This window comes from Peromyscus leucopus, chromosome X, assembly GCF_004664715.2.
Source record: "Peromyscus leucopus breed LL Stock chromosome X, UCI_PerLeu_2.1, whole genome shotgun sequence".
Classification (NCBI taxonomy): Eukaryota; Metazoa; Chordata; class Mammalia; order Rodentia; family Cricetidae; genus Peromyscus; species Peromyscus leucopus.
This window is the reverse complement of record NC_051083.1, coordinates 138,098,535-138,113,086: the sequence shown is the minus strand read 5'-3', so window position 1 is coordinate 138,113,086 and position 14,552 is coordinate 138,098,535.

The window sequence follows — 14,552 nt, the reverse complement described above, 5'->3', positions numbered from 1 at the left end:
GGCAGCCTTGGCTGCTGACTCTGCCTATTTTAGCTTTTCAACATGGCGGAAGTGATTCACTTCCAGCTCTGGGCCATGTATACCATCAACTCTCAGGAGCAGTGGGTCTATGCCTCCAGCTAGCAGCGTGTAACCCAGAAAACTTTTTTTTGGTCTATACTAGGAAAAGCTATATCTACCATGCACCATGCTGCATGGCTTGTAGACACCTCTGTGTACAGTGGCAGGAATCTGCCATGCTGCATTCAAACCCATATGCCACAAACCTGCCATACTGCAGCTCAAGCCGGCAGGCTGTGGCTGGCCTGAGAGAGACAACTAGGAAGCTGTTTTTAGCTCCATTTTAGAATCTTTTTTTTTACATGACCCTTCACAATAGCCACAGACAATATAAAATACCTTGGGGTAACTCTAACTAAGCAAGTGAAAGACCTGTATGACAAGAATTTTAAGTCTTTGAAGAAAGAAATTGAAGAAGATATCAGAAAATGGAAAGATCTCCTGTGCTCATGGATAGGTAGAACCAACATAATAAAAATGGCAATCTTACCAAAAGCAGTCTACCAATTCAATGCAATCCCCATCAAAATTCCAACACAATTCTTCACAGACCTCGAAAGAACAATACTCAACTTCATATCGAAAAATAAAAAACCCAGGATAGCTAAAATAATACTGTACAATAAAGAAAACTCTGGAGGAATCACCATCCTTGGCCTCAATCTTTACTACAGAGCTATAGTAATAAAAACAGGTTGGTTTGGGCATAAAAACCAACACGTGGACAAATAGAATCGAATTGAAGGCCCTGAAATTAATCCACACACCTATGAACACCTGATTTTTTACAAAGAAGCCCAAACTGTACAATGGGAAAAAGAAAGCACCTTCAACAAATGATGCTGGCATAACTGGATGTCAACACATAGAAGATTGCAAATAGATTCATATATACCGCCATGCACAAAGCTCAAGTTCAAGTGAATATAAAACCTCAACATATATCCAGTTACATTGAACCTCATACAAGAGAAAGTAGGAGGTAGCCCTGAACACATTGGCACAGGAGACCACTTCTTAAATTTAACACCAGTAGCACAGACACTGAGAGCAACAATCAATCAATGGGACCTCCTGAAAATGAGAAGCTTCTGTAGGGCAAAGGACACAGTCAATAAGACAAAACGACAGCCTACAGAATGGGAAAAGATCTTCACCAACCCCACATCTGACAGAGGGCTGATCTCCAAAATATATAAAGAATTCAAGAAACTAGACATCAAAATACTGAACAATCCAATTAAAAAATGGGCTATAGAGCTAAACAGAGAATTCTCAATGGAAGAATCTCAAATGGCCAAAAGATAGTTAAAGAATTGCTCAACATCCTTAGTCATCAGGGAGATGCAAATCAAAATGACTCTGAGATATCATCTTACATCTGTCAGAATGTCTAAAATGAAAAACACTGATGACAGCTTCTGTTGGAGAGGATGTGGAGCAGAAAATTGAGAATCGGTCTACCTCAAGACCCAATGATAACATTCTTGAGGATATACCCAAGGAATGTCCAATCATACCACAAGAACACTTGCTCACCTATGTTCACAGCAGCTTTATTTGTAATAGCCAGAACCTGGAAACAACCTAGATGCCCCTCAACTGAAGAATGGATAAAGAAAATGTGGTACATGTACACAATGGATTACTACTCAGTAGTAAAAAAACATGACATTGTGAAATTTTCAGGCAAATGGATGGAACTAGAAAATATCATCCTGAGTGAAGTAACCCAGTCTCAGAAAGACAAACATGGAGTGTACTCACTCATAAGTGGAGACTAGATGTAAAACAAAGGACAACCAGACTACAACCCACAGCTCCAGAGAAGCTGTGTAACAAGGAGGACCCTAAGAGGGACGCAATGCATTGCCCTGGGAAGGGGAAATAGATGAGATCTCCTGAGTAAACTGGGGGTAAGGGGAGGCAATAGAGGGTAGGGGATGGAGGATAAGAACATAAGGGAATGGGATGGTTGAGCTGGAACAGGGACAGAGTGGGAGAGCAATGAAAGAGATATCTTGATTGAAGAGAGACATTATGGAGATAGGGAGAAGCCTGGTACTAGGGAAGTTCCCAGGAATTCACAAGGATGACCCCAGCTTAGACTACTAGCAGTAGTAGAGAGGGTGCCTGAGCTGGCCTACCCTGATAATGAGACTAGTGAATACTTTGTCATTGTAGAGCCTTTATCTAGTAACTGACAGAAACAGATGCAGAGATCCACAATCAAGCACCAGGCTGAGCTCCAGAAGTCCATTTGAAGAGAGGGAAGAGGGAGTCTATGAGCAATAGGCATCAAGATCATGATGGGGAAACTTACAGATATAACTGAACCAAGCTAGTGGAAACTCAAGAACTTTAGACTGACAACTGTGGAGCCTGCATGGGACTGGATTAGACCCTCTGCATAAGCAAGACAGGTGTGTAGCTTGGTCTGTTTAAAGGGCTCCTGGCAGTGGGAATAGAATATATCCCTGGTGTATGAATTGGCTCTTTGGAGACCATTACCTATAATGGGATACCTAGGACAGCCTTGAAGCAGGGGGAAAGGCTTGGACCTGCCTCAACCAAATGTACCAGACTTTGATGAATCGCCATGGGAGGCCTTACCTTTTTGGAGGAGGGCTGGGGTGTGTGCTGGGTTGGAAGGTTTGGGGGAAGGGAAGGGGATCTGTGTTTGGTATGTAAAATGAATATAAATTTACTTAAAAAAGAAAGATAATTTTAAAATAAAAGTAAGAAAGAAAGATAATGGAAAGTTTCTTTACACTTCTGTGGTATTAGGGAATGCTCATTGATAATGAACATATAATTTTACCAAGTGCTTTTTGTTTTTTATTGTGATGAATGTATTTTTCACTTCATGTTGGTTAATAAAATAAATTAAAATTTTGAATTTTGAACTCACTCTTCTTAGTCATAATATATGGTGTATTTTGTAATACATTAATTGGTTCAATTGTATAAGACATCATTAATGTTTTTAAAAAGCATACTGTTTATACTAAATTTTATTGAGGTTTTTTGCTGTATTTTGTTTTGTTTCATATTAGTCAACTTTGTTATTGAAGTCATGCTATCTTAATGTATGAATAGGAAAAGGTTCTCTTCTGTGCCCTAGAAAAAATGGTACAAGTTAGAGGCAGGAAAAGTTTAAAATATATTCAGAAAAGTTAATGGGAAAATTACTTAAATGAATACAAAATTGGTAAGGTGAATATATATATATATATGTAAGATGAAATATATCAAAAGATTTTTAAAACAAAAAATTACTGATGATTCCATCTGTATCTTCTGAATGATTTAATACTTTTTTAGTGTTTGAAGACAGGGTTTCTTTGTGTAACAGCCTAGCTGTCCTGGGACTCACTTTGTAGAGCAGGATGGCCTCAAACTCAGAGATATGCCAGTCTCTGCCTTCTCTGAGTACTGGGATTAAAGACATACACCATCACACCTGGTATAACATTTTAAGATGGAAACATTTATAGATTTGGGAAATATAAATATGGTATAGTATTTTAACTATTATTATCTTTGGATTGCTTAGAACTTCATTTACTTAATAGTACCAGTTTGTGTGAATGAAATTCTTACTGAAGAATTTTATTATTATTGTAGGATTTTATATTCTCTATGGTGAATCGGCTGTGGTTATCATGAAATATGCAGAGCATACAGGGATGGATTGTCTACATTTAGAATTATAATACACATATTTGCATTCACAGTGCAATGAAATTCATTTAAGGATGCCTATCTATCATCATTTATAAATTGAGGCATTTTCTATATGATTTTTAACAAAAATGTTTTATAATACTCATCATATATACTCATTTGTAGACAAATTTCTAAACAGTCTTATTAATAGAATATACAGCCAGATATAGGGGTGAAAACCTGAGAGAGATCAGAGGAATAGGAACAGCCGCATGTGAACCTCACCTCACCAATTCTTCAGCTTCCAAAAGCGAGATACTTCCTGTCTACCCTCACCTATATGCCTTGCTGTTCTGCCATCTGATTTGCTCTCTCTGTCCAGCTACATCACTTCCTCTTCCTGCCCAGCTCTGTCACTTCCTGTCTGTAGAGACCTCCAGACCTCCATGGTTAACTAGTGTTGGAATTTAAGGTGTGTGTCACTATGCCTGGCTCTGTTCCCAGTGTGGCCTTGAACTCACATAGATCCAGACAGATCCCTGCCTCTCAAGTGATAGGATTAAAGACGTGTGCTAACATTGCATGACTTTTGTATTTACTTAAAATGACTGGTTTTTCCTCTGATCTCCAGGCAAGCTTTATTTATTAGAGCACAAATAAAATATCACCACACTCATTTGGTTGTGCTATGCTTAATAGATACTATATTAGCAAAGGGAGCATAAATGTTTATGATTTGATTTACATTTCAATTTGAGCTTCATTTACTAAAGACTTAGGCAATAATGTGGTAGAATAATGTGGCTTATAAGATATACCTTAAAGAGTAAAATGTTTATACTGTCTGGAACTAGAAGTCCAAGGATAAAATTTTAAAATTGTGGAAGATGACTGATGAATACAATTATATAAGCAGTTAAAATGAATTATGTGTTGGGAAAGAATAGGAACATAAGGATAGAGGAAATTTATGAAGTGTCCTGTTTTTTTTTTTTTTTTTTTTGTTTGTTTTTTTTGGATAGGGTATCATACTGTATCCTTGACTAGCCTGGAACTCATTATGTAGAACAGGTTAGCCTCAAACTCATACAGATCCTCTTGCCTCTGCTTTTCTAGTACTGGGATTAAAGACATGTACCACTACACTAGGCCTGTTGTCTTTTCTTTTTGATTTATAAATTATTCATATACGCTGTGCAGCAGTTCTTTATCAAATACATGTAAGATAATGATTTTTCTCATACTTGTATATTGTTTTTCCCTTTTGGCATCTATTATTATCATTATTATTATTATCATCATTATCATTATCATTTTTGTATATGGGTGTTTTGCCTGCATGTGTGTAAGTGCACTCACTGTGTGTGTGCTGGGTATCTGTAGAGGGCAGAAGAAAGTGTCAGATGCCCTGGGACTGGAGTTACAGGTGGGTTGTGAGCTGACTATGGATGCTGGGAACTGAACCCAGGTACCCTGTAAGAGCTGCCAGATCTCTTAACTGCTTACCTCCCTATTGTATGTCCCTTATCCTATTCCCAGCCATTTTTTTTCAAAAGAATTGTCATTATTTCTTTTGTTTATTTACTCCTTAATCTTCTAGAGTCTGTTTTATACCACATCATTTCATAATGATTACTAATAACTTCAGTATCACTAAATGTGCTGTGAGGAAATAACCATGAGGTGGTCATCTAGCCTCATGTAAGGATAAATTGCCTTTATATTAAATGTTTCCAAATCAATAAATGGATATGGGGATGTCCTGAAATTGCTAGATTTGAAGCAGCTGTTTTTAAAATGCTTCTTGTTCTGCTTTGCTAAATAAAGGCAGAATCTTGTTGCTTGTAGTAGGATGCCCATTGCTGTAATCACTTTGAATAGCCATTAATACCCAGCTAGTTGTGAGTGAGGAGATAAAGAAATCAGAAAAAAGAATTAAAATGTAAAAGAGATGTATCTCTTAGCCTCTGACCTAACTGAAAATTGAAAATTTTTCAGTTAGGTCAGATATTTCAGGTATGCCACTTTGTGGAGCTGAGAAGAAAGAATTGAACAGGTAAAGAGGTGTGAGCTATTGCCTTGTAATAAGAATAGGATGCAAATAATTGGAATCTCAAGAAGTGGAAGAAAACCTGAGATTGAAGTATTAGAAAACAGAAACCTGCAACCCTTTCCTAGTCAATATTATTATAAGTCAAAGCAAAAACAGCATATTCAGATGCATCAAGGAGGTCCTTCAATTCCAGAAACTATGACTGTTTGGTAATATAGTGCTACAGAATTGCCAGATACTGCAAAACATCTTTTTAAAGGACTGCCCTGTAAGCATCTCACTGCCTAGATAATGAGACTCTAGGATATGATAGAGGATCGTATTTTTTCTGTAAGGAAACAAAGGTGAGAAAATGAGTTATATTGCCACTCATCCAGCCCTTAGATAATACCAACATAAAGCCCATCAAACCAAGGTGGTGGTGGTAGGAATCCCTTCTAAATGGGAACATCATAGACATTAGGTAGTCCTGGCCAAATGAAAGGAATCAGCTAAGGGAGGCAACCCAATAATTTATGCCTATGTGTTTCAAGGACCTATTAAAGCAGTTTTTAATGCCAGAATTAAAAAAATTTAAATGTCCCAGCAGAATGATCTAGCCTCTTTCTCACTTCAAACTGTTTGATAGTATGTTTATTATATGGAGGAAGCTATTTGTGTCCTGTGAGAAGCAGACCACGTCCAGAAAAGGGTAAGATTTGTTACAAGATGTAATAGGAAAGTGGAGCACATAAAAATGGGAGAGAGAAAAAGTGAGAGGGGGATGGTTAAGATCACATAATAGCATAAATGACATAACTTGTGTTAGCACCTCCAAGAAAAGAAACTATTTGCAATCTTGGTATCATCATAGAAGTAATTCAAACTTGCACACCAGTTCCAACCTTGCCAAAATATAAAAGATGGTGAGGAATTTCCATGCCCTATCATTGTCAAATACTTGGAATAGATTCCTCCCATTTCTGGTGATTAATGGCAGAGACTAGGATACACTACACTGAAAGCCATAGGGAAAACCAGAGGCTTTACAGGGAACTAACTACTTACTGGTCCAAGAACAAGGAGACTAGTACTCCATATTTGATAATAATTTCCTTAGTCCCTGAAATAAATTCTAGGGATAAATATCCTATTTAGGAAATACATTACATATCTTTGTGGGAGAATTCAGACTTCAAATTTGAGGCTGAGGCAAAATGAGAGAGACCCTGTTAGCCCTCTAGCCTCCAGGAAATTCATGCAAGACTAGGTAGTCATGCTCAAATTACATAGATCACAAAAGAAGTAGAGGATTGTGACCTTATATCCTGCCCACGGTGCCTTTAATAATCTAAAGTGGCCTGTGAATAAGCCAGGTAGATCTGAAGAACTACATTGCTTTCACTTACAAAGAAAAGCAAGGAAATGTTACCTAATAAGTTTCAGTTTTGTTCTACTAATGATGCCATGCTGAGTGGTGAAGATTATTCTCTTATATATTTTTAACTTTTTGTTTGTGAAACATTTCAAACATACTGAAAATTAAGAATGTGCCTTTATACTTTCACTGAATATGTATGCATGCATATGTATTATATTATTTTCATGCTTAAATTGTGAGATGATTGTTTTACTTTTTCATAGCCTTTGAAAGTTTTCATGCAGCATTATATTATAAGGTTTTCCTATATTGGTGCACCTTGATCTAGTTCATTCATTTAATTTCTTCTGGGTATTCTATTAAGTACGTGAACGAGGGCTTATTTATCCATTTCTTTAAAAGCAATACTTAAGTGTACTCCAAGTTTTATCTATAAAATACTTTGCAATGAATATCCTGCACCAATTCAAAGTCCCTATTTCTCCTCATTCCCACCAACACTTGGAATTATCAGACTAGATTTTGCCAACCTGGTGAATGTAAAGCAATATCTCATTGTAATGTATTATTTGTAAACTAGGTTAGTTTTCTCTTAATATTTACTGGTTACTATGTACTGACCACTGAATGCTCTTCCTTCCTGAAATAATTGTGATTTACATATGCTCATATTTTTTACTTTATTGTCATCCTTTTGATGAGTACATATACACATATATACATTATGTGTATGCATATTTTGCTTGCATGTATGTCTGTGCACCACTTCTGTGACTGGTGCCTGTGGAGGCCAGAAGAGGGTGTCAAATCCCTTGGAACTGAAGTTGTAGGTGAACTTGTAGGCTGTGAACTCTCATGTAGGTGCATAAAATCTAACTGAGATCTTCTGGAAGATCAGTCAGTGGTCTGAACCACTGAGGTATCTCTCCAGCCCCTCCCTCCAACACACATGTCACCTAAGTGTGACTGCACATGCCTGAAATCCCGTCTTAGCACTTGAGAGATAGAAACAGGAAGATCAGGAGTTTGATCAGAAGTTCAAGGTCATCTTAGGCATCATAGAAAGTTCCAGACAAGCCTGGCATAGATGTTTCATATATATTAGTTAATTGTGTTTTCTGTGTATATTCAGAAATCTGGGGCTCAGTTTGTTACAAAACCAGCTGAGGCTACTACAGTGCACCCTAAACTACAATTCTTTCACTTTTTCACATGCCAGTTTTCTATTTCCATTTTCTTTCATTGTCTCTTTTATAAGCATTTGAACTTACTTCCCAATTGATGTCCATCCATAGTTCAGTTCATAGCTAGAATGTTTTTCTTTAGATTACAACTATTCTGGTATTAGTAGATGTTTTGTTGTTTTTTTATTGCCTTTCAAGAACCAAGGTTGGCATGGGGAGGACACTTAAGTTTAGAATAAAGAAAATAACTACAAAATACTTTTCTTCATACACCATGCAAAAAAAGGAGAGTAAAGTAAAATCTTTAAAGGGACAAGAGAAAAAACATACCCACCTAGAAATTGATATAGGGTTGAAATTTTCCTACCAAAGGAAAGAGAGATAAAGATTTTCTCAAGCAAATGACAATTGAGGGATGGTGTCACTAGTAGACTTAACCTTCAAGAAATGTTAAATGATGTTCATTAGAAAAAAAGGATAATGTTAAAGATCAGAAACATGGACTAAAATAAAAAAGAAAAGCAACAGAGAAGAATAAATGAATATAAAATTTTTTCAAAAATTTTGATTCTTAAATTTTCTAAAAATAACTATTTTAATGTTACAATAATATGAATGTATTATGTGACTCTGGCATATGAAAAGTGAAATCACTAAAGGAAATATCTTAGGGGATGGAAGGAATTAAAAATACTCTGCCATATTTCCCACTATACAACTGAAACAATTTGGTAGTGTTGAAATAGCAGGGAAAGATACTGTACAGGAAATTCATCCTTAATATGAGAGGATAGTAAAAAATAAAAGGAAGTTTTGGATCCTTCCAGTTGGTGTGTTGTCTTTGTCACACAGGTTACTAGAAATTGACCATATGTTTTCAATAAGATAATGATTCTTTAAGCCCTAACAATCATCAGATAGGAATTTGGGTAGTTAGGATCTCCATACCAGCCGCCCAGTAAAATTTGTTCCAATAAAATGTAAAAATATTAGTTTTTCTTTGCATCATCATGATGTAGAAAAGATTGGGAACTACTATGAAGAATGAAATCTGAGCTGATCTAAAATGTGATTGGTGAATTGCCCAAACAAAGGTCAAAGTTATTACTAGCAATTAAATTAGGTGTCTTTCTAAATTAATGTTACAGAACAGTGAGTGAAACTTAAATACTGTGGAAATGATGCAAAATAAATACAGATACCCAATTGCCATCAGAGAGGCATCATTCAGCAACTGGTGGAGGCAGATGCAAAGACTTGCAGCCAAATATTAGGCAGAGTTTGGGAGTCCTGTAGAGGAAGAGGACAAAGAATTGTAAGAGCCAGAGGGGTCAAGGATACCACAAGAAAACTCACAGAATCAACTAACCTGGGATCATAGGGGCTCACAAAGAGTGAACTGACAACCAGAGAGCCTGCATGAGACTGACCTAGGCCCTCTACATATATGTGACAGTTGTGTAGCTTGGTCCTCTAGTGGGACTACTAATGGGAGCAGGGGCTGTCTCTGATTCTTCTACTGACTTTTGGGACCTTATTCCTCATACTTGGTCACCTTGCTCAGCCTTAATACTTGGGGAGGTGCTTAGTCTTACTGCAACTTGATATGCCATGTTTATTGATATTCATAGGAGATGTGTCCTTCCCTGGATAGAGACAGTAGAGGAGGGAATTGGAGGGTGGAAGGAGGAATGGAGGAAAGGGATTGTGAGGGGGGAAGGGGAGGAATGCTGCAGCTGGGATGTAAAATAAATAGATGAATTTTAAAAAGACAGATACTGTAGAAATAGACTAAAAAAAAAAAAAAACCCAAAAAAAAGCAAAAAGAGAAATTGGTAGGCCACATCTGTAAATGTTTAGTACACGGAGGGGGTGGGGGTACATTGCCCTTTGTGAATGATAGTAGAACTGACCTGAGGTAAAATGTGATGCACTGTTTCAGTATCGGTGCCCAGTTCCAGAGAATCTGTTTTTCCAAATATAGTGCCTCTTGGAAAAAAAGATTAGAGATACACTTTTACCAGAGAAAAGATTAAATACTCATGAACTTCCTGTGTTAGGCAGATAGGGATGAGGTGCTGTAGGGGGAGAGTTGTAAAACCTGAGATAGTCTGAAGACAGTGAAGATTTCAGAGCCAGTAGTCAGGGAGGTTGGAAGGACACCAGAGAAACTTTGGCTGATTTCCCACTTTGGCAGCATTTCTAACGAACTTTGGCCAGAGATCTTTCCCACTGCAATGCCCCCTTTAGAGAAAACTACGAAGAATTTTACAGAAGCAACACAATTGGCTTTGAAAATATACTTCATATTTATTTGACAAAAAGAAAACTTTTTGTTATAAGAAAATGTTATATACATGTTGTAGTTGAAAAGCATATCATGCTAATTGTTGTGTTTTTCTCATAATGTGAAGTTCTTTAAAGTTAGAAACTGTATTGAGATTTTGTATTTGCATTCTAGTACCTGATCACAACATGGATAGTAGAGAGATAGAGAAGTAGGCAGGTAGATAAATAAACAAAGCATCATGTATCCATAATGTCTGCTTTGGAATGTCTGAAATTATTGGAAATTGTTAGGGCGTGAAATGACACCCTTAAGAAGATGGAGAACAGTTTTGTACCAGCCCTTGGCAGGCCTTTCCTGCTTTCTCACTAAGCACAAACGCCAACTCTTAAGGTATCTCCACCCCCCAGACACTGGGAGAAACAATAACCTTCCTGTATAAGAAAATTGGCTCCTTGCCTCAGAAATCAGAATGACTCAGGGAGAGAGTGATTAACAAAAAACATTATCAGGATAAAAGATGATTGTTTAAATCATGAGCTCAAACACTCAAAAGAAAATTGGTAATTTATTCCAAACTGTTTCCTATTTCCCAACCTGTAAATGCTCTTGTCTCATTTGGCTTTATATCTCTAAGACCTCCACCAACTCTAAATTAAAATATCAGACTCCAATAGATTGTCTTAGCACTTTCTAAGGCCTAAGAATGGGGCTTACAAGGGACTCATTTGAATAGGTACATGAAGGTAAAACAGCACGCAGCATCTAGTATTCTACATAAAAGGAAAAGGTTTCCATAAGTGCTGTGGGATGGCCTGTATGTCAAATCTGTTGCTCTGATTGGTCAATAAATAAAACACTGATGGCCAGTGACCAGGCAAGAAGTAGGTTGCCAGGCAGAAAGTAGGTGGGACAAGGAGAGAGGAGAATTCTGGGAAGCGGAAGGCTGAGGCAGAGAGACACTGCCAGCTGCCACCATGACCAGCAGCATGTGAAGACACTGGTAAGCCACCAGCCACGTGGCAAGGTATAGATTTATAGAAATGGATTAATTTAAGCTATAAGAAGAGTTAGCAAGAAGCTTGCATGGCCATACAGTTTGTAAGCAATATAAGTCTCTGTGTTTACTTGGTTGGGTCTGAGCGGCTGTGGGACTGGCGGGTGACAAAGATTTGTCCTGACTGTGGGCAAGGCAGGAAAACTCTAGCTACACATAAGCTCAAAGTTAAGAACAATGAAAGATGATGGACAAATGCTGCATTAGTCTTTAGGAAATGTTCTACCCTTGGGTTTACCTTGTATGAATTTGGCCAGATACCATTGACAATAATCTTAGTTAGGGTTTTATTGCTGTAGTAAAACACCATGAGCAAAAGCAGTTTGGGAAGGAAAGGTTTTATTTTATCTAACAGCTTGTAGTCCCTCATCCATGGAAATCAGGGCTGGAACTCAAGGCAGGAATCTGGAGGCAGGAACTGATGCAAAGGTTGTGGAGGAATGGTGTTTACTGGCTTACTATCTATGGCTTGCACAGCCTGCTTTCTTATAGCACCCAAGATCGTCATCCCAGAGTTAGCACTGACCACAGTGAGCTGGGTCCTCCCTCACTAATAATCAGTCAAGAAAATGCACAACAGGCTTTCCCAGAGGCTAATTTCCTCATTTGAGGTCCCCTCTTCCAAATTGACTAAAGCTTATGTCAAGTTGACATAAAACAAGCCAACACAATTGACCCCTTGTCAACTTGACACACAAACACATTACTGTTAAACCATAACCCTTCTTTTCATGTTGTCCCCAGGATGTCATATTAATTTCAATGATCACAACATAAAACATATTCCAAACTTTAAAAGTCCCCCAGTCTTTAAAACCTCAAATACTTCAAATGTTGTCTATTTAAAATATCCAGTCTCTCTAAAATATCTAAAGTCTCTAAAATATCCAGTCTCTAAAATTCTAAAATCTCTTTAAAAGTTCAAAGTCTCTTAGCAGTGGGTCCCTGTAAAATTAAAAGAAAAAAAGAAGTTTTCACTCCCACCAACAGTGGAGGAGTGTTCCCCTTGCTCCACATCCTTTCCAACATAAGCTGTCCTCAGTATTTTTGATCTTAGCCATTCTGACAGGTGTAAGATGGTATCTCAGAGTCGTTTTGATTTGCATCTCCATGATGACTAAGGATATTAAGCAATTCCTCAAATGTCTCTCATCCATCTGAGGTTCTTCTATTGAGAATTCTCTGTTTAGCTCTATAGCCCATTTTTTAATTGGATTGTTCAGTATTTTGATGTCTCGTTTCTTGAGTTCTTTATATATTTTGGAGATCAGCCCTCTGTCAGATGTGGGGTTGGTGAAGATCTTTTCCCATTCTGTAGGCTGTCGTTTTGTCTTATTGACTGTGTCCTTTGCCCTACAGAAGCTTCTCATTTTCAGGAGGTCCCATTAATTGATTGTTGCTCTCAGTGTCTGTTCTACTGGTGTTAAATTTAAGAAGTGGTCTTCTGTGCCAATGTGTTCAAGGCTACCTCCTACTTTCTCTTGTATGAGGTTCAGTGTAACTGGATTTATGTTGAGGTTTTATATTCACTTGGACTTGAGATTTGTGCATGGTGATAGATACGGATCTATTTGCAATCTTCCACATGCTGACATCCAGTTATGCCAGCATCATTTGTTGAAGCTGCTTTCTTATTTCCATTGTACAGTTTGGGCTTCTTTGTAAAAAATCAGGTGTTCATACGAGTGCAGATTAATGTCAGGGTCTTCAATTTGCCCAAGAGTGGCTCAATCATACCACAAGGACACATGGTCAACTATGTTCATAGCATCATTATTTGTAATAGCCAGAACCTGGAAACAACCTAGATGCTCCTCAACTGAAGAATGGATTAAGAAAATGTGGTACATATACACAGTGGAGTACTACTCAGTAGAGAAAAACAGTAACACCATGAAATTTTCAGGCAAATGGATGGAACTAGAAAATATCATCCTGAGTGAGGTAACCCAGACTCAGAAGGACAAACATGGTATATACTCACTCATAAATGGATACTAGATGTAAAGCAAAGGATAACCAGACTGCAACCACAGCTCCAGGGAGGCCAGCTAGCAGAGAGGACCCTAGGAAGGACCCACCTTCACATGGATTGCCCAGCGAAGAAGAAATAGATGAGATCTACACAATCAAACTGGGGGTGATGGGGGTAATGGAGGGCAAGGGATGGGGGATAAAAACATAGGGGAAATGGAAGGTTCAAGCTGGAACAGGGACAGAGTGGGAGAGCAAGGAAAGAGATACCATGATAAATGAAGACATCTTGGGGATAGTGAAAAACAGGGTGCTAGGGAAGTTCCCAGGAATCCACAAGGATGACCCCACCTTAGACTACTGGCAATAGTCAAGAGGGCGCCTGAACTGGTCTACTCTGGTGATCAGATGGCTGAATACCCTGTCATTATAGAGTCCTCATCCAAAGACTGATGAAAGCAGATCCATGGCCAGGCCCTAGGCCAAGCTCCAGGAGTCCAACCAAGAGAGGAGGGATTCTATGAGCAAAGGACATTGAGATCATGATGGGAAAATGTACAGAAACAGCCAGCTAAACTAGTGGAAATGCATGAACTATGGGCCAGTAGCTGAGGAGCCCCCATGGTACTAGACTAGGCCCTCTGGATAGGTGATACAGTCGTTTAGCTTAAACTGTTTAGGGGGCCTCCAAGCAGTGGGACCAGGACCTGTCCCTGATGTATGAGCTGGCTTTTTTGGAGCCTAGTGCCTAAAGTGTGACACCTTGAGCAGCCTTGGTGCAGGGGGGAGGGGCTTAGACCTGCTTCAGCTGAGTGTACCAGGCTCTGCTGACTCCCTATGGGAGACTTTGCCTTGGAGTAGGTGGGAAGGGGTGGGGTTGGGGGGAAGGCTGAGGAGTAGGAGGAGGG